General features: G+C 36.6%; 1 protein-coding gene across 4 annotated transcripts in view; it reads left to right on the top strand.

Annotated features, from left to right (window-relative positions):
• The window catches only part of PARD3B (par-3 family cell polarity regulator beta), a gene marked incomplete at both ends in the record, with an annotated part of 1045674 nt that overhangs the window by 161252 nt on the left and 862154 nt on the right, over window positions 1–22268 (top strand). The window lies entirely within an intron of this gene.

The raw sequence follows: 22268 nt of genomic DNA, 5'->3' as shown, positions 1-22268 counted from the left end.
TCTAGGGTGCAAAGGGGACATTCTGAGAGATGCTGTTGGGAACTCAGTCTTCTGGTCAGCGTTCCCTCAGTCAAAGACCTTGACCAACAAGGGGACAAGAATATAGCTAAAGGCTTAAGTTGCCCAAACTTGGAGAAGTAGCCTATTTTTATACGTGAAGAAACCTGTCTTCCTTCCTTCCCTCTTTCTTTCTTTCTTTCTTTCTTTCTTTCTTTCTTTCTTTCTTTCTTTCTTTCTTTCTTTCTTTCTTTCTTTCTTTCTCTTTTTTTTGCAGTACTGGGGATTGAACCCAGAGGCATTCTGCCTCCAAGCAATACCTTCAACCCTATTTTTTATTTACTTTTGAAAAAGGGTCTTACTAAGTTGCAGAGGGCATTACAAAGTAGCTGAGGCTGGCTACAAAACTAAGATCTTCCTGTCATTGTCTCCCAAGCACTGGGATTACTAGTGTGTGCCAGCATGCCCATCTGAGAAACCTATTTTTCATTATGTAAAAATAAAATGTTTCAAGTTAGGGAGACAGATTTTTAACTTGCATTTTTGTATTTATGGCATGTATGCTTTGTGGTTCTAGAATTGAATATTCTTCCTATAGAAGGACTAAGTAGACATACATATGTATGTATATATATAGAGAGAGACATATATATATATATATATATATATATATATATAGAGAGAGAGAGAGAGACCTATATATGTATTATTCAGCTTTTTCCTTGCTGTGAACAAAATACCTGAAAAGAACAGCTTAGAGAAGGAAAGCTTTGTCTTGGATCATGGTTTCATGGTTTCATTCATGACTAACAAACTCTAAGGCCGCAGGTGTGATAAGGAAAGCTGCTCAGCTCATAACAGCCAGTAAGCAGCCAGTGAGAGAGTGTATATAGGGAATATATACACTCTCCAATGACACACCACCTGCCTATGTTACCACCCAGTAAATCCATACAAATTATTAATCCATCAAGCAGATTAATCTACTGATAGGTTTAGAGTCCTTATATTCAATTATTTTACTTCTTAACATTGCTGCATGGCTAAACACATGACCTTTTGGGCCAGAGACATTCTAGATTCAAACCATAATAGCATACTAATTTTTTTTTTTTTTTTTTTTTTTTTGGTACTGGGAATGGAACACAGGGGCTTTCTACCTCCAAACTATACCTCGGTCCAATTTTTCATTCTTTATTTTGAAACAGGGTCTCTCTGAGTTGCAAAGGGCCTCACTAAGTAGCTGAGAACTGTCTGCAAACTGCAATCCTCTTGCCCCAGGATCCCAAACGCTGGGATTACAAATGTGCACCACCGCATTCGGCTCGTAGCATACTAATTTTTTTGATGTTACAAGTCATGAACTTAGACATTTTGGTTGTTAGATTTCAGAAATGATATTCCAGTATTAGAATGTGGATCCAGATAAAGCCAGACATGGTGGTGCATGCCTATAAAACCAGTTTTTTAGAGGATGAGACAGGAGAATAGGGAGAATAGCAGGTTTGAGGACAGCCTTAGCAATTTAGCAACTTATTTTACTTAGTTTTAAATAAAATAGGGTTGGACATGTATCTCAGAGTTAGAACATCTATAAGTTTAATCCCTAGTACTACCACAAAAAAGTTACATAGATAATTATTTGATTCAATCATTATGATACTGAAAGCTTGTAAATTTATCACCTGAACCTGTACAAGATCTCCTAAAATCTCTCAATATTTCTAAGAACCTTGTATATTAGTCACACTTACATTATTAAGTTTCTATTCTGATGTAAATGTTTTGTATAGGATTCCATAGAGCCAGTTCATATGCTAAAGTGTCTTCCTGAGGGCATAATATGTCTCCTTATGTTTCCAGCTTTACTTTTTGGTGGTACTGGGGCTGGAACCCAGGGGCCTTCTACCTCCGGGTTACACTCCCAGACCTATATTATTAATATTTTTTATTTGAAAACAGGGTCTCTTAAGTCAGCGGAGGCTGGTTTTGAACCTGTGCAATCCTCCTGTCTCAGCCTCCCAAGCTCAGGGATTACAAGCGTGCACCAGCATGCCCGGCTATGAATGGGATTTTCTAATTTAGCATGGTACACCTTAAACATAGAAGGAAGATAAAACTCAGTTGAAAATAGGAGTCATGGGAATAGGTTTGTTGCACTCCTTTTGCTATATTTTATTTCTAAACTCTACTATTTCTTAAAAATAAAACCTAGTTTCCAGAGTTGTCAGAGTTTTCTGAAGCACATGGGAACTCTATTAATTTGATAGGGTGTTGTTTTAAATTTGTATTGAAGTCATTTGAAAACCCAACAAAATATTTTCAATGTGGTACAAATTATACTACAGTTTTTATTTTTTAATTTTTTAAATTTTTTAAATTTTTTTATTTTTTTGGTGTTACTGGGGTTCCTGTAAACCCTTATACCTCTGGGCTACACTCCCAGACCTATTTTATACCTTTTTATTTGGAAACATGCTTTCTTAAGCCAGTGAGGCTGGCTTCGAACCTGCATTCTCCTCCTTTCTCTGCCTCCTAAGTGCGGGGATTACAAGCGTGAGCCAGCATGCCCAGCTACAGTATTTTATATGAGGAAAATAGTTAATAAGAGGGAAAACAAAAATGTAATAAATGGATTTTCTGTGAGTTTGAGGCCAACTTTTACAGCTCTAGAATTAAAATTTCTCATGTGGAGAGAGCCAGCCTTAAGAACTTTAGTGTTGAAAGGTGTATATTTTATTATTCCACTTTATTCTTCTCTCTTTTTTATGATCTCCAGATTATAATATCACACTATAAGCTGCCTTTGTTTCTTTTTGAGGCTCAGCTACTTTTGAGCACAGTCGGCCATCTTTGTAGAGCCTGCTGATGCAGATGATATCTCTTTGGTGGTGCTGTGTATCTGAGATGCCCAGTTATTGAATATATGTCTGTAAAACCTAGGTCCCAATTATCTAGAATTCAATAACAAGACACCTTAGGGTAATTAAAATCAGAAAAATATAACTATTTCCATGTTGTAACATCATAGAGTTACAGGCTGAAATTTACAGTTTTGCTTGTGGAGAATTTTATAGTTGCTTCAGGATTAATCACTGGATAATACCTAAATAATTATTAGCTTTAAAGTATTTTAATTGTCTCTAAGGAAACATTTATTATTATCAAGAAATAATGGTAAGTGCATTTTTAAATTTTTTTTTCTTTATTTTGAACAGGGTAAAGTAATACAATTAAAATTGTCTAACCTCATAAAGAAAATAGGCCTATTATAAAGTTAGTAAAATAAGATTATGTTACATATAGTTTTATTGACATGCAGAATAACATATTTAATGATTCTATTTCTTACATTTGTGAAAATTCTACCAGACAAGCAATCATAGTCTCCTTTCTTAAGTTGACTTTTACATGGTTGGTTAAAGGTAGGATGTATTTGGGAAGAGCTTACCCTACTGGAAAGACATTTAATTCAAGTTTTTACTGGCCAACAATTTAGGTTAAGAAAAATATACCCCCTCTGGTTAACTAACAGATGCAACATAAGCAGATACAACAAATAATTTTTTCCATATATTCTGAGAAAGGGGAAAATAGATTATTTACAAGGTCTTCTGATTGTATTGCACCTTGTTCTGTAATATGGAAGGACTTGTTGCTATCTGTTAAAGCAGGTTCATGATCTCTGCCCTAGCAAAGAATTGCTAGAATAATATATTTTAAGATGTATTTGATACATTTTAAAAAGTGCATGCTTTGACCCATTCAAAGAAGTGTGAGACGTGCTTATGTGTGTAGATGTGAGGTCAGATTCCCAGGTTCCTACTGAGACTCTACCCACCACTTACTACCTGGGTGATCTTCTTGGGCCTCTTCCTCTTCCTAATCTTGATGGGTTTGGATCAGCTTCAGTAATTCTCAATTACTGATATGAAGGGCCCGGTGAGCTTAGACAAGTTTTTCTCCCGTCATCTGGGTTGGTGTTCTAGACTATATGGGTTCTATAGCTTTAATTTTCTTTTTATTTTGGTAACTAGTTTCTGTCTTCTTCCCACTGACTACTGTCACTGACACAAGTAAAAACCCTTGAGCCAAAATGTCACAGTAGTTCTTCAAGTTTTGATCCTCCGGTCTGAAGTTGTAACCTAAAGGATGTTAGAAATTGACTTTGCTTTCTGTGATGAAGAAAATGGTACTAGGATAGAGAAGTTTCTTTTGACCTATTGCAAGTCTCTTTCATGCCTTTAAAGAATCAAGCAAATTATCTCTATACATTTTTTTAACTTAACATTAATTTTTAGTCATTTTAACTGTGTTATAGAAAGCTTAGACAGTTTAATTTATTCAGTAAAACTGACTTTCAAGATTTCCTTTAGGACTAAAAGTTAAATAATAGCATATTTTAAATACGGGCTGATAAATGGGCTTGATCAATTACTTGTTTTATAATATTGAGCCAGTCACTTAACATCTTTGGTCTTCCTCCTCTTGTATTTTTATAATACTCACTGTGCTTATTTTTGATACAAAAATACTTTATGAAGAAGAATGAAATGATTGAAAGCTTTTGAAAAGACTCTAGATTGATTTTCATTGCCTTTTCATTAGTTCATTGTGTTTATGTAAAGCACATACTAGGCTACACATGAAGGGATAGTCAAGTTTTTCTAATAAAGGTGATAATAGCAATATCTAACAATTACTAAAATTATGTGTATGTAATGGGTATATGTGATCCATCTGAATTGTGTTTGATAATAACACATACATCTACAGTTATCTCAAATAATGAAAATTTTACTTTTAGGCATTATTCTAAGGGCATTACATGTATTATCTCATTGGGTTTTTGTAAAAACTCACTGAGACATGTCGTATTCTTATCTCATTTTATAGGTGGAAAAATAGAGGTGCAAAGAGGTTAAGTAACTTCCAAGTTCTCTCAGGTGGTAGAAAACTGTAGAACTGGGATACTGGGATTGCATCTGAGCAGGCTGACTGAAGTCCTTGTTCATAACACCTATGATTTTGATCATGTAGACCAGATCGAAAAGTGTGGCTAGTGGTGAAAATTTAACACTACTAGATTAATGTGTGGTAAATAGTCTTTATCATATTAGAAGTATCAATTATGTAATACATTTCTCGATTATGTCAAAATCAATCACTAAGCCAAACAGGAGAAGGAGAAAGGGGAGGAGGGAATGATGTGGGAATTGGGGAAGGGCTGAGTGATGTGGGCCTGTATGTCTCTACCATCTTGTACTTCATTAAGATGTATGACTACAATGCACCAATAAAAACATTTTACAAAGAATAACATTAACAAAGATCTTTAAAGCCTTGTGTCTTCTACAATGAAGGTTTGAAACTTCTAGTTTAAAATTTGTCTTACATGCCGGGCGTGGTGGCGTATCCTTGTAATCGCCGCACTTGGGAGGCGGAGACAGGAGGATTGTGCAGGTTGGAAGCCAGCCTCTCTGGCTTAAGAGACCCTGTTTCCAAATAAAATATAAAATAGGTCTGGGAGCGTAGCCCGGAGGTAGAAGGGTTCCATCCCCAGTACCCCCCAAAAAAATTTTCTCTTAATTTTTTTGCTTATTTGGAGCTTAACATTTCCAGAAACCAGATAGGCATTCTGACACTAATAATTGAAATAATAGGCAAAAGATTATAAATTGGATATAAAAGTAATTTCCATATTCTATTCTCTGAAGAGACTGGCTCTTCAACTGTAGATATGGAAAAGATAAAATGAAAGGCCTTAGGTCATTGAACTAGATAGTATAGGGAAGACTTAAGAAATGAGGTGGGGAAGAGTGAAATATTTGGAAAAAATAGAAGTGGCTTTGTATATTGTTAACACTCATGCCTCTCTAAAGAAAAAAACATTTTGGATGGGGGTCTCATGGTACTTTTATTACCTCTGACAAGAAAGATAGTATTCATTTTAAAATATTTTACTTTATAAAATTACTTTTTTTTTCTGAGCCATATCACTCATAAAAAAGAATGGATATTTAATATAAGCATTTATCAAGTGTTTGCTCCACTTAAAAAGAGAGTAATAACATTTAAACTCCAAATGTGTTACTTTTCAATCTTATTCATCTTACCTCAACCCACTGATTTGACTTACAGATTAATTGATTACAGATTAATCTATATGTATAGATTCCCAAAATAATGTTAGGTTTAACATGTGTTAGAGCTCTCTGCAGGGTGTTACTACATATATTATTTTGCAGCTTGCTTTTTTCAGTCAATTTAGTTTTTAAATTCATCCACATTTATGTTGGTAAGTTCGGCTTATTAGTTTCACTGTTATAGCATGTCTATGGTATGACTTATTAATCCTGGTTTATCTTTATTCCTATTGAAGGAAATTTGGACTACTTATTAAATTTTCTCTTTTGTCTTATTTTTGAACATTTATATTTTATCTGCCGAGGTAAGTAAGAATATAAGCATTGGAGGAAATGTACTAAAATAAATGTTTATTGAGATAAGTATTTTCATCCTTTATAAGATAATGTCAAATTATTTTCCAACTTTAGTGCACTGGTTCCTATTGCCTGTGTATTTCCCCTATTTTTAAAATTGTGGTGATATGTATATGACATAAAATTTATAGTTCTGTGGCATATTTATAGCTAGATATATAATGTTCTCTGAAAAGCTCATAAACTTATACTCAGAGAGTTGATGTAATGAAGACATGAGAGTTGTAGTCTCATCCTGATAATGGACTTATCTGGGAGCTACCTAGGGCCTTGGGCTGTGGCTGGAGAAGGTGGGGCGCTGGGCTGTGACCTTGAGGATTCTGCTTGTGTCTTTGAAACCTCTCTCTTGCTTGCTCTTTCTGCTTCTGGCTTCCGTGATGTGAGGAGCAGAGTCTGTGTGATCTCCCTCTTTCTTCTTCTTGCCTCCATTCCCTGAAATCCATAGACCCCTGCCTCACACAGAATGAGCCCAGAATTTTCAAGAAAGAGCAAATAAATCTTCCTTCTTCTAAGTTGTAAGGTGAAGACTTAAAGATCATAGTAATAAGGATGTTGACTGAGACAGAAATGGATGTCAGAGAAGAGGGGTCACTGCTATGGGTGATTTTTGAGTCTTCGGTTTGTGAGAGGAATTTGGAAGGCCATCATTTGGCTGGAAAGGCAGACTGTAGAAAATGTGCTTAGGAGAGTTTGGAGGGTATAGGTGGAGTAGAAGCCAACAGTGGAACAAGGCCACCTGTGTAACATTCTGGCAAATATCTTATTGGCATTTTGCCCATGTCCTGAAACCCCTGATATCATCCATTTTCCAGAAAGTTTTATTTTCTTTTATTGAAGAATGACATTTGGAAAATATAAATGCTACTTATACTCATTACTGATGGTACATTACTATTACTACTATTTATGGGTCCTCTTTGTGTACCGAAGGCAAGATATATATGTACATTTATTAATGCATTCATATATGCAGTTATATTTATTTCCAAACCTACCTACCTATATGCCTGTCAAAATCCATGAGGTCATACTGATACCCATAATTTCAGGCCAGTATTGCAGGGTCAACTGCGGGGTTTTTTTCTTCTCTGTTTATAGCTTATTTTTCTTGAAATTAGAAACCTGGCTATCATTCTCCACAATACATAATAGTTTTTCCGCCTGTAGTATATACACAATATAGTTTCAAATTTGTACCATATCCTCCTATAAAAAACAAATTTACTTATCACAGTATAGTATTTTCATATTCATATGGTGTTTTGAAATCTAAAGCATCATTGCTAGACAAAAACATCCCTCTCAAGCATCATATCCAGTGTTCATATTTTTCTCCTTGTCATTTTTTCTAATTTTTCGTGTCGAAAGTTAAATAAGATCCTGTCTTTTCTGAAATTTTGTTATGCAAATCAATAAATGCTTTACTTTGTTGGGTTTAGTTTGGGTTTCTGTCACTTGGAACTATGACTGACAGAAGAAGTGTGACTGGGCAGTCATCTCTGCTGTTCCACAAGGAACAGAAGGAGGAAGCTCTTCTGCCTTCAGGAAGTTATTTCAGAGAAGGAGCACTGGATGAAATGAGAACGTGCACATAAGTACTCCAGATTATTTCAAAACACCTCAGTATACTATCTAGTTATCTCTGTGATACCAAATCACAGCAAATGAATGCTCTGATAACTTTACTTCTCACTGTAATTTACACACACACACACACACACACACACACACACACACACAGCCCAGAATGAACTCACAGCAATTCATTAGTATCGCCTACCTAATCACCTTGCTTGTGGATTTGCCATTCACTTTCCAGTTTGACAATATGTTATAGTGATGTGCTATAATTTTCATTTTAGGCTATACAACAGAAATGATATTACATTTAGTGGCTGAATAGCTTCATTACAATTAGAGATATCCTAAGCAGTGAGAGGTGACAAATTATCCTTCAAAAACAAAATTACAGGACACTCACAAAGAACCCACATTTAGAAGGCTTACCAACAAGGCACCCTTGAAGCAAGTGTGGAGTGCGCTTCACTAATCTCTGCTAAGCTGTTTGAATGGAGGTTGTGGTTACCTTTGAAAGGAGTGCTCTTTAGAAACCTAATGTTCAGAGATCAAGAGTGAAAAACTATTACTGAGATAATAAAATAATTAAGATAGATTAGTAGTTATCATCTAATCACTTTAAAATTTTTAATTTAATAAATATTCTTGTCTATTAACGACGACTTTGTGTTTGATCCCAGAAAAGTTTAATTCCCTGTGACATTGACAAATTTTAGGAACAAATTTATTTTTAAAATGTGCTTTAAAGTATCATTCATTTCTTTAGTGGGTGGAATCTTGGTCGTCAGTTTCTAAAAATCTGCTTTTTAAGCTATTTTAGCTTATTTAACTTTTTCTAAAGCAGATGCTGTTTTTCTTTCCCTCTCTGCTGCTGTTGACTATGAAATGGAATATTTCTGGCACTCGATTAATGAAATCATAAATTTTAACCCAGACTACTTTGTTTTGTAACCAGACTTTTGCGTAAAACATATGGGACAAGCTTAGTCATATCCCCCAGTTTTAAATTTGGAACACAATTGAGAGAAGAAGGTGGTCTTCAATGATAGAAAAGTTTTTGGAATGCTCAGTTCTTTGCCACCTAATTGAGGTAACTTACCAAATCCTTTGTCCCTGTGTTTGGGCTCTAGAGAATGAAGGCATAGAACTGTGTTTCCAAATAATTTTCATGCACACTTTCACCCTATACCTTGACCTACAATTCTCTCAAGACCTAGCATTCATTCTTCAGTGCATTTGAAAGCCTTGGTGTCCACTGCTGACCTTGCACATAGGCTCCTCCTCCTCTCACTGCCAGGCTCACTCATACATCCTCTGAGGGCCTGCGCTTGGTTATGGTCCCATCCTCTGAGCCTCCACTCGCATGGCCTTGACTTCAGTGCGGCTGTTCATGTAGTTTTGTAGTGTTCTACCTGCCCCACTAATGTATTATTCCTCATGCGGACCATCAGTCTACTTGGCACGCAGACTCATGGATGTTAGCACTCACATACACAAACCCTAAGACAGGGAGACCATGGATTTACATTTATAATAAACATTCCAAAGATTTCTTATGCCTGTTAATATTTAAAACATTAGTCATAGCTGGGTGTGTTGGCGCATGCCTTTAATCCTAGTGTTTGGAAGGCTGAGAAGGCTGGAAGGCTGAGACAGGAGGATCACAGGCTCGAGGATAGCACCAGCAAATAGTGAGACTAGGGAGATGCTGTTTCAAAATAAAATATGGGTCTGGGGGATGTAGATCAGAGGTAGAATGCCCCCAGGTTCAATTCCCATGACCACATACAAAATAATAAATAAATAAATAAATAAATATTCACCAGAGTATGTCCTTTAAAGACAGAGATGGGTTCTTATTTGTATATGTATTTCTAAGTGTCTCACATTCACAAGTGATCAACAGATGCTTCTTCAAGTAACTATTAAACAAGGTATGGAGCCCTATACTACCTAAGAGGTAATCATTGCCTCCAACCTGGTTGTTGATATATTTGTCTCCAGCTTGGTTGTTGATATATCTGGTATTAAGGATCTAATGTTTTGCTACACAGAGTGTGGTCGACAGACCAACAACATGAACATTACTGATAGAGAAACTTGGCCCCCCAATCTGAAGCTACAAATCTGCGTTTGCATTATAAATAGGATATTAGTGATGTGTCTGTACATCAAACAGGGCCAGAGTTACAAGGTATTGTTGGAATGCAGTGGGTGAGAGTTGAGTCCATTAGAATAGGAGTGACTCTTTGAGAACATGAAATTTCAAGCATTGAATGATGGGCTTTAAAAGATTGTATCCTTTGAAGGGAAGGTAATAAAAATGGGCTATAAAACTATGATGTGCTGTGCAAAAGCATGTGTGGATCGTTTTCCCGATATCTTTATACTGGTGTAGATTGGGGTAGAATGCTTGGGAGAAATTCCATCCTACCATCTTTTCCTCCAGGATTGGCCACAGTGGACTGTGCACCTTATCCTGTTAATTACTGCACTGTGGGCCAGTTAGTAGCAAAGGCAGGATAAATAAGGTGATCTAGGATTTAAGAGTATAAAGTGGGTACCTTCGTGTAAAACCCAAATTTTATTTAACTCTGTAGGAAATAGGTTCAGGGGAACCTGAGACTTGGGTATACACATTTGAGACATTTTGGGTTAACATTAAAATAATTTTCACTTCTTTAAGCCCAATCAATATGCCTTCATGAGGAAGTAATTAAAATTTGTTAATGACTTCCATAGGGTTTCCCCTTAATTAAATCTACTTGCAAATGCAAAGTAAAAAAATTGTTGAGTCTACTTTCCTTCCTTTTAAAAATTCTCTTTCCACTCTATTATTTTCTCTACCATGTGAACGAGTGAATATTGTTCTTTTTTATTTCATTTTAGACAGTTTTGGGGGCTGTTAGAGCTGTTTGAGCATATAGGGAGGGAAGAATGGGTTAGCTTCTGGGGAATAATCAATCCAAGAGAAACCCAAAAATAACAATGGGCCGGGTGTGGTGATGCACACTTAAAATGCTGAGCTTGGGAGGCGGAGACAGGAAGATTGGGAGGTGGAGACAGGAAGATCACGCTTGCTTGAAGCCAGCCTCACTGGATTAAGAGACCCTGTTTCCAAATAAAAATTATTAAAAAAAAAATAGGTGTGGGCGTGTAACCTAGATGTAGAAGGGTTTCCAGGAACCCCAGTACCACCAAAGGAAGAAAAAAAGTAACAATGGACAATTTAAAGAAGTACAGTAACTGGGCATGGTGGTACATGCCAATAATCCCAGTACTTGGGAGGCTAAGATGGGAGGTTTGCAGGTTTAAGGCCAGCTTCTGCAACTTAGCAACACCTTGTTTCTAAATCAAAAGAGGGATGGGGACTATCTCAGAGGTAGAACACCTCTGGGTTTAACCTCCAGTAACACACACACACACACACACATACACACACACACACACACACACACATACACACACACACACACACACACACACACACTATTATTATAAAATGAGGTTGATACTTCAATAATTCATATATTAACTGAAGCAGGTAGACAGTTTGAGAGCCAAACTTCTGAGGAAAGCATCGGGAGAGATGACCAGGGTGGTGGTGTGGTGGCGATGGCCAGTGCCTCTGCAGGGCCTCAGCGCAGCAGGTTAGTTCCCAGTGTCTAGGTCCCATGGTCACAGTGATTGACATTCAAGATGATAATATAGCTGAAATCCTCTCTGACAGGCCAAGCCTGCGTGCATCTCGTGTCTCTTAACGTTATGTGAATGTTCCAATCGCGGCTCTTTGGGTTTTGTGAGACAGCTCACATGCTCGTTGATGGTATGTTTTGATGACACAGAAACGTCAGGGAACCCCAGCGCAGAATGGCAGGCATCGTGAGAAATGAAAGCAGCAAGGAGAACATGAGCAGGACCCGAAGCAACTATTCCCACGGATTTGCATGGCCGTACTCATGTTTCTTCTCCTTAGTATGAGGGGTGTGTGTGTGGGGGGGGTTCCTGTTCTTTCTTTGCCTCTAGGTTTGTTTCTCTTCCTCCCCTTGATTAGTTTTCACTGCATACTGACCTTGTGCAGCAAGTTTGTACTTCACATTGTCATGACTTATTAGGTTCAACACCCATTGTTGACTGGCAGCAGTTGCTGGTGTCTTGGGTCAAACTCAAATGGACTGAGAGGACCAGCCTTCTTTCCTTGACCTCTGTAACCCCGGCCAAATCAGCTCTTGGCTGCCTGTGAGTGGTGCATCCTTGGTCAGTCAGCTGTGCTGAGTATTGAGTCATATGACATAGACGTCTAGTTGCTTTGTAGATTGCACATGAATCAGACGTAAGAAGTGTAGGTATAATTTTCATTTTAATCATGATTACTCATGACAGGTTTAGTTAACCAACATTTGCGCAGCTCTAACGTGTTTCAAGATGCGTTTGAGGGAGATGTATTGCCATAAATAATATAAACCTAAGAAGAATTTATAACCCAGAAGGGAAATAATAGTTAACCCAAGCAGTTTCTTTTCTAACTTTTTTTATGAAAATGGCCAAAGATTTGTTTTGCATATAGTGTTGTTACACGATGATAATCTAACGTAACTCCAAAAGGAAATACCAACTAACTTTATTGAATAGAAAAGTCAGGCTTAGAAAAATTGGCAGTCATGGTCTTAGGTGTAACTAGATGCCAGTTATATGCAATGAGAATAAGACACTTGAACGTTCACTCTTCAGAATCCAACAAAGAGTAAAAGGCTCTTGGAAAAAAGTCCCATACATCGTATTTCATTAAGACATTTATCACAAAGGAGGTGACTTAGGGGTAGTGTGCTTGCCTAATCTGTGTGGGGCCTTGAGGTAAATCCCCAGTACTGTTGAAAAAAAAGGGACATTTACTGACAGGTTTGAGGCCAGGCTCAGCCACTTAACAAGACTCTCAGCAAACTAGTGAGACTCTGTTTCTGAGAAACAGCCACGACCAACAACACAAGAAGAGCTAGAAGTGGAGCTGAGAGGCAGAATGCCCCTGGGTTTAATCCCTAGTATAAAAAAGACAACGTTTTAAAAAAATGAAGTCTATTTATAGTTGTATTTTGTGATACTGACAAACTTCATTCTTAATATCTGGCTTTATTTTTTAAAGACGTTCTTCTAATGAAACTTCTCACAAGCAAAGCTTGTGGATTACTTTGGTTGAAAGTATCTTGTTATGTTAGTTACAATGGAGTAATAATTTCACAGTAAGCAAAGCTAATGGGTAGTATTTGCAGATGAAGGTATGTTTTCAAAGCCTAATGGGTTACCAAACAGTTGAGGAATTAAGGCCAAGTGCCTTCAAATGCTTGTCTGTTCATCTGAAATTAAAGCTGATATTTGAATAGACAGAAAATATGAGTGATGAAAATCTTTGATCATCTTATTAGGAGATATCTTTAAAGTGTAAATGAACTGCTAATTTAATTCACTGTAATGCTATGTGAAGTACTGTGTTTTTACTTTAAAACTTGTAATTTTTAGAAAAATATGCAGATTTTTAACTACATAATCTTCTGGTTATTTTTTTTTTTCTTTTCACATAGTTCCTGCATGTTACCAAAGTTTTTTTTTTCCCCCATCAAAGCATTTCTTTTATTTGGTGCATTGTAACTTTGCATCCTAATGGAGTATGGAGGAACCCAAAAATGCATGCCTTCCCAAAAGCTTCAGTCCCCTCCACTCCCTTCTCAAGCAGGGCTTTGAGATGCAATTGCTGATTTTGCATGCATTCAAAGCATTTTTATTCATTGTTTTCAGTTACACTAAATAATAGCAAAAAGAGAAACCAAAAGTAGTATTACTGATATAGCTGTCTCTTCTTTATAACCATGAACTTCAGAATGATTCATTCATTAATTGCTAATGTGCTTCTCAATTAGGTAAATATCTAATCTTTTCATAGAATGGAAGTTAAATTACAGAAAATTAGTAATCACCTGAAACTTTGTTATAAATACATAACAACAAAAACAACAGGTAAATAGACTATTTACCTGTTTACTATACTTATAAATAAATCCTTGGAAAAACGTGTCCATTTATTTTCTCCCTCCTAGGTTCTTTTGTGTCTATGTTGGAAAAGATTTATGTTCATTTTAAGTATTTGCCTCTTGATGTTATTTTCTTGAGGTTTCTTTGTCAGTATCTGTATGAACCTTATTTCAGTACTTGTCTTTACAGTATTTTCTAAAGGTCAAATGAGTTTCCAGTCAAGTCTGTTTAGAGTAGATTAATTGCTATTTGGATTAAATATGCTAATTTAATAATTATAATAATGCACATTTTATTCTTAAAATTTTAAATTACTGTGAGACAATTCAAAAGGTCCATATATTAGATAGCATTTATTATTTGGAGTCACATAGCACGCTTTGTCCACAGGTACATGGCCATTCCTGTTGATCCTGCTAGGCCACAATGTATTTCTTATAGTCATAGCCATGAAATGTTTTTCTGTGTGATCTATATAAATTTGAGTCTTTTTAATCAATTAGAAAAAGATACCATAAAACAATTTGCATTATGATATGAAAAGGAACCAGGTGGTTCGTGATTAAAAAAGTCAAGGTTTGGATTCATGCCTTTTTTGTTCTCTTTGAGTGTTTGAAGTGGACTACTAAAGCAAGAAGCCAGGTATGATAGGATATGTCTGTAATCCCAGTACTTGGGAGACTGAGACAGCAGGATCTCGGGTTCAAGGCCAGTCTCAGAAGCTTAGCAAAGACCTCAGTAACTTAGTCCCTATTTCAAACTAAAAAATAAAAATAGGGCTGGGGTATAGCTCAGAAGAAAGACACTCCTGGGTTAAATCTCCACCATGCAAACAAAAAGACAAAACAAAAGAAAAAACTTAAGCTTGAAAAAAGTCATTGTCTAGTAATCATGATCAGACTATTCAGGTTTGGTGCTATCCATAGTCAAATAGACAAGAACCTCAGTTAGCTTCTAGATGATTCAGAACTGACCAGTCAGGGTATTCCAGTGGTGTCTGCTAAGTTAGGTCATGTGCTCACCTCCCCTCACAGGGGCCAAATAAATGTCCTTTAAATAAGACCAAATGTTGACTTTAGTACAGTATGGAAATCTGCACCAAGGGCCATTTGGGGAGTGGAGGCCAGGCAGCTCTCTCAGGGTCTTTCTCTTCACTCTCCCACATGTGAGCAGTGATTCTGAGTGTTGTGTACACATTAGAGTCATGTTGGGGGAAGTATGAAAGAACAGGGTCTTTCTCCCCACCCAGAGTAAGTTACATTTTTGGAATGAACACCATGCCAAGCCTACCGAGTCAGGACCTATGATGGTAACTCTGCTTTAAGAGCTCACCTAGTAGTCAGTAAGGCTAGAAAGGGTAGATTTTTTTTTTTTTTGGTGGTACTGGGGTTCCTGGAAGCCCTTCTACCTCCGGGCTACGCTCCCAGACCTATCTTATATTTTTGAAACAGGGTCTCTCACGCCAGCGCGGCTGGCCTCGAATCTGCGCGATCCTCCTGTCTCTGCCTCCCAAGCGCGGGGATTACAAGCGTGCGCTACCACGCCCAGCTGAAAGGGTAGATTTTAGCTGCAGGCACTTGTGAATCTAAAACTTGATTGGATTTATTATTATGGAGAAGAGACACTATGGGGTAATAGTTTCCCACCTGCAGTTTGAGTTTGCCACACTGCTTTAGCTTGAATGCTGAATGTCCCCTCAAGGTCTACAAGTTAAAGGATCGGTCCCCAGGGAGATGCTAATAGGAGGTCCTAGAACCTTCAGGAGGCTGGGTCTGTGAGAGGCTCTTAGCCCAATGAGGGTGTGGCCATGAAGAGGATTATGGGATCCTATTCTCCTCATCCTCTTTTTTTGTTCTTGGCTCCTGAGGTTAATAGTTTTGCTCTCCCACAAGATTTGCCATGATGTACCACCCTCACCAAAGCCCTACATTAATGGAATAATTCAATATCAGTCTAGAACACCCAAAACTGTGAGCCAAAACAAACATTTTTCTTTGAGTGTTAATTATCTCAGGCATTTTGTTGTAGTAATGGGAATCTGAACATAATGATTAAGGCAAATGGGCCATGAATAGAAGACAGTGCTGGAGAACAAAGCCAAGTGGTATAAATGGAGTTAGGAATACCTACAGGAGGCATATAGTCAAGCCCATGGGAGTCAAGTAGGTGAATCAAGCTAGTACCAAGGCCTGGTCTTCCAGAAAGGCTTCCTAGACAGGCTTTTTTTAAAGGGGAAACTCTCCCAGCTGTTGCCATATAGGAAAATATACTAAATTTTTACAGATGGCCAGAAATCTATACTTTCACCAAAATATGAGCCAAATTTAAAATGAGTTTATGTTGAGTATGCATTAGAGCCACTAATTTAAAATTTCTAACTTCAGTGTTAAAATACAGTATAAGGCAAAAAGAGAAATTTTTATAATCTCAAAATAGTTTTTCTCAAAATGCATTCTAATATTTAAGAACATATATAAAAAGGAATTTGTTAAAATTGACAAATGTATTTTAACAACAGAGCATTCTGGCCATTTGTATTAAAACATGTGGCCTTTGATATTCCTGAACTGTTGTTCTTGAATTAATTTTACATTATTTGATAATACTTGTAAAACTCTAATTGTAGATGAATTTTAATGAAATAATCACACAATTTTGGCCACTCTTAACAGTAGTTTTGTGTTATTTATGACCTTCCACTTTATATTCAGCTCATTAAGAACTACCTCTGCATGTAGAGCCACTTGGTAAACTATAAGAAGCCATACTGACATTGTAGTGGTATATGCTGTATCTAGCACAAAATGTTCAATTAATGCTGGATAAATGATACTTTTCTCAGATAATCATCAGTGTTTATATCCTACAACATTTACAGATTTTGATCGCACTAATATTAATGAGGATGGACAAATAAGAAAGATTTCTAATATCATCCTCTTCTCAAACTTGTAAACTGAATAGCTTGAAACAAGCTTTTTTATCTATTGACAAAGACTGGATCTTGTTGACTGAGTTAATTACTTGGTTGAAGTTATTTCTTATGCTTAGTTGGTCAAGACATTATGAAGCAGAATTTGCCTTGAATTTATAATGGCATAGAATAAGTTTCTAAACATGTCTAATTTGTATCTTGGAACTAGTTTATCTCATATCTGGATGACAAATGTTTTGGCGGTTGACATTCTTGGATAGCAGTGCAATTGGATGAGGTTGGCCAAGTTTCTATCATTTAAAACAAAAGCAATGCTCCAGGATACCTCTCAGAGTGATGATGTTGGATAGCATGGCCATTGTTCATGTTTTTTTCTCTTGTCAAAAGCAGTACTATGAGGATTTCATCTCTAAATTGCTTGACCAATGAGAAAAAATCTGAGGTATGTAGGTTGATATATAGTTTCTTAATAGCTGGACAGGTATTATAATCTTATTTTGTTATTTCCAGATAATATTGGTTTGGATCTTGTTAATTAAGGTGAGAAAATACCCTGATTTTGTGAGTACTTAAAATTCACACATCATTAGGCTTAAAATGCATGAAATCTGTGGGCAGGACATGGCCCTGCTGCCTCCCAGCTATTTGAAGAGAGATAGGGGCTCTGCTATTGAGACCCCACACTCTGCCTTCTGCTAATTTTTCTTCTTAAAATAGTATATTAAGGGGAGACATAGAAAATTAGTATTAAAGGAGGAAACCATTTCATTAAAATTTAGCTAAAGATTTTTATAAATGTCTTTATTTTGATATTTTACCTATCTCATAGAAAATATATTCTAAATGTGACTACTTGGCCACTACTTAATAAGGAAGAAAACCTTTTCGTGTCAGCCACCTTAATTTTCCTGAAAGAATTAACTTGTTTTAAATTCACCTTTTAATTTCAACATAAACTTTGAGATGCCATCAAGTGTGTCTTTAAAAAGAAGACGGGTTTTAATGTCACTTAGTCATTGATTCAGTTGATTTTTATGTTTATCAAGAAACATTAAAATGAGAATGAAACATTTATGAAGAATTTATATATTTTTTGAATCAATGAATATTTGTTTTAGTCATAATACCTATATTTTGTATTTGTGGTAATTTTTAGAAAAAATTTAGTTTGGTTATATTTCTAAGTAAACTAAAGACATTCATCTATGTGCTTTCAAGTTTTCCAAAGAAAAAAAGGAAGATTTTATCATTTGACTTACTGGATTTTTATTCTCTATAGCAACAGTAAGAAGACAATAAATAATTTCTTATCTCTGAGTTTTGAAAAAAATTTCTTTGTTCCATGTTTATCTTATAGAACCTCAGGGCTTAAAGCCATTTTCTTCTTGTAAGGAAAATCAACCTTAGTCTTTTTGGATTTTTAAATGCAATTTAATTATATATCATAGTGAGATTCAAAGTGTATGCACTCAGCATCTCTTGGTGTGTTTTCCTTCCTGTTCAGGCCCCTGCCTTCTCCCCTTCAGATACATGCTAGTGGGTTTGGTAGTGATACATTCATATGGGAGCATGACATTATTTGGTCTCTTTGCTTCCTCTAATCCAGTTCTACTGTCTTCTCATTTTTATGACATCCTTTTTCTTTCCTACTTGCTCTCTAGCTTTCACAGATGAAACACGTTACTCTTGATTTTCGGAGTCTAGCTGATCTCAATCAGCATGATGTTCTCTGGTTCCATCCATTTATCAGTATGGTTATTCCTCAAAGGCTAGGAGTATATCCAGCTTAGAATCTAGCTGTAGCACTCTTTAGTAGATTTCCAAAAGAATTAAATTAGGAATACTGTAAAGACATATGTATACTAATTGTTACTGCAGCACCATTCACGATATGCAAGATAAGGAACCAACCTAGTGACCATCAACGGTGAATGGATAAAGAAAATGTGATACAAACACACAAAGGAATTTTACTAAGTCTTTTTAATTTGTAGAAGTATGAATGGATAAGAAATCAGAAGTGGATGAGCAGAGGGTAGTGTGTGAAGTCACTCACTAGATGGGGAGTTGAGAAGGGACAGGGTGGCTGGGTGTGGTGGCGCATGCTTGTAATCCCCCACACTTGGGAGGCGGAGACAGGAGGATCTTGCAGGTTTGAAGCCAGCCCTGCTGGCTTAAGAGACCTTGTTTCCAAATAAAAATATAAAATAGGTCTGGGAGAGTAGCCTGGAGGTAGAAGGATTTCCAGGAACCCTAGTACCAAACAAACAAACAAACAAACAAACAAAAAAAGAAGGGACAGGGTGGTGCAATGATAAGATCCTGACAGTTTGTGGAAGAGAACAGGCGTGACAACAAACTGGAGACTGACCACGTAAAACTTTTTTAGGAAAGCTATCATATTGTGATCGACATGTTGGTCTAGTCTAATTATTAATATGACCTAAGAGTAAATTCCAAATTTCTTCAGGCAAGAAATAGTGATTTTTTTTCTATGCAAGTAATACATTTGCTGATATTGAGTTCTTATATGCCTTCTGGACACAAAACATGAAAAATATTGCTCTTAAAATTACTAACCCTATGGCTAATGGCTTCCCCTAATACTGGTCTCATTATTTTTTATTCTTGGTCAGAAACTTATGTGCTTCTCGCATTGGGATCCTTGGTGTTAATTTTGATATTCCAATGCACTTTTTATTACATATTGTTGTCATTCTCCTTAAAAGAGCAGTAGCTATAGTTGCTTTCATTAGGGAAGTTTGATTGGCAATCATTTGTATTACTCAAGTATTGTTGCTAATCAGAATCCTAATATTTAGCCTCTTTTCATCTCTTTTGCATTTTAGCTTGCCTTTTCTTTGGAAGACACTGGCAAATAATGAATATCATGTTCCAAAAACACAATTGTTTCCAAATCTTATGGCTGGTTCAGACTGAAATCTTTTATGGATTTTGTGTCCCACATGGAGCAATGCTTACTAATGTATTCACAGTGAGAATGTGCTCTAGAATTAATTATTTGTGTCATTCATCCAAGGTATTCCCTCACTATTAAATTATTGCTTTCTCAGTCAGTATAAATTTGCTTTTCATTGTTTTGGGTGACCTCTGTCAAGAGTGAATAGTTAAGAATTCCTTTCCAGGAATCCCCTCTGATTATCTGCAACATTTTGGGTTGAATAATAGCTCTGTTGCATAACTTGGGGAGATGGACCTTTGATATCTAGTTTATTAATTATTTATGATTACTGCATGGAATGGAGTAGTAAGAGGCACAAATTAGTAAAAAATACTGTCCTCGCTTTCAAGGCAGTCATGATCCTAGCGTGAAGACAAGGTGTACGAGAAAGTCTCTTTGTGTGGCTAAAGAAGTCATATAGGCCATATATGCCACAGGAGTGGAGGATCAGCATGTGTGAGTGTAAGAGAGGAAGTTGTTGCAGAGAGCTGACTTAACCAGTCTATTTCCAGTTGTTAGAATTTGGACCACAGGCAGAAAGGAGGACTGGGAATTGAGAGAGTGTCACAGTGTCACCAGTAACTGAGTATGAGGCTCAGTGGTATGATAGAAATTTCTGCACTGAATTATAGTGAAGAACAAGTTTAAAAATAGTAGAGAACATTGACTATGAGGAGAGACAAAGCACATCTAGATGTTGTTCCTGGATGTTTCCCTCTTCTATTTGAATTAGGATTAACTGATTCATCCATTTCAAAATATTGCTTAATCAGACCGGAAAGGGAACGCTATAGAATATGGAAGAGGTAGTTTAGATTTACAGTGTTACTTAAAATGTAAGGATACTGAAAGAATAAGGATATTACTTAAAGTATCATCTTTGAGACAGGTGTAATCTTTCCTTCCCCCCCAAAAAAGGAAAGAAAATTTCCTTTCAATGTATAGAACATATATATGAAAATATGTCATAACTAATCTTTAACAGACAGAAAATATGATTAATATAAATTTAGAACTAAAACAGAGTAATGTCACTTTTTTCATGTGGTAATCTGTTTAATTCACTGTTTTGCTTATTTTTCTTCTAATCATTTAACTTAATACTCTGGAGAATCTTCCTTTTTTTGGGGGGGGTACTGGGGATGGAAGCCAGGAACATTCTACTTCTGAGCTACACCCCCAGCCCTATATTTTTATTTTGTATTTTGAGACAGGGTCTCACTGAGTTGTAAAGTTCCTCACTAAGTAGCTGAGGCTGTCCACAAACCACGATCCTCCTGTCTTAGCCTCTCAAATGCTGGGGTTACAAGCATGTGCCACCACGCCCAGCTTACTTTGGAGCTTCTTAAACTTTAAAAACTATCTTGGAACTATAAACAAGTCAGAATACTTTGTTTTCCTTAATAGTGTCATTTGGTATGACATCCACTGGCCATCTTCAGGATGTTAGATTTAATGAACTCTACTTACTTTAGATGCTCAGTCAGATACTAAGCATGAGTGAATTTGAGTCCCTATAATATATTCACCTAATATTTAGTGAACTCTCACCTTTATTTAGTAGTATTCCTGTGAGAATTTCAAAGGAAACACTAGAAAGCCAAACAAATACCCCTGTGACCAACTCTGTAAACTTGTAGGAGATGGTGTTTCAAGGACAGTTTTGACATGGTCTCTAATGTCACAGAACCACTGACATCTGGGATGTGACAATAGCTGACAGACCATGTTGGCACAGCAGAGATCAGAGATGGACTAGCTCATTTGGGGAAACAAATGTCATGCTCACTAGGAAGCTAAGATGCAGAACGCGACGGTGGCAGCCTGTCTAAACAGTGGCTATTAACATTAACCAACAGAGAGATTGAATACAGAGGTTTGCAGACCACCTGTCAATGGGTCCGCCATCCTTGAGAACAGGGGAACCTCCTTGTTGTCAGCAGTAGCCTCTTTCAGAAAAAGGGAAGAGCCATTTATGTTTATGTTCATGCTTAGGGCGATCCTGACAAGTGAGGAGTGCGCCTTTTGTTATGAGGAGTAATGCAATTTTAATGAGAATTTGACTTTGAAGGTGATGAGTTGCTAAGCTTTGGCTTAGCATTCACTTAAAATGTTACTGGGTCTTCTTCATCCATCCCTGATCTCACATGCTTTCAATATGGCAGCCCAAGGGTCCAGGTCCAAGTATATATATATATATATATATATATATATATATATATATATATATATGGCAATGGAATCATGGCCAATGGACTGTGAAAATAAA

This window comes from Muscardinus avellanarius (genome assembly GCF_963383645.1).
Source record: "Muscardinus avellanarius genome assembly, chromosome: 2".
Taxonomy (NCBI): domain Eukaryota; kingdom Metazoa; phylum Chordata; class Mammalia; order Rodentia; family Gliridae; genus Muscardinus; species Muscardinus avellanarius.
This window is presented reverse-complemented; position numbering and strand designations above follow the sequence as displayed.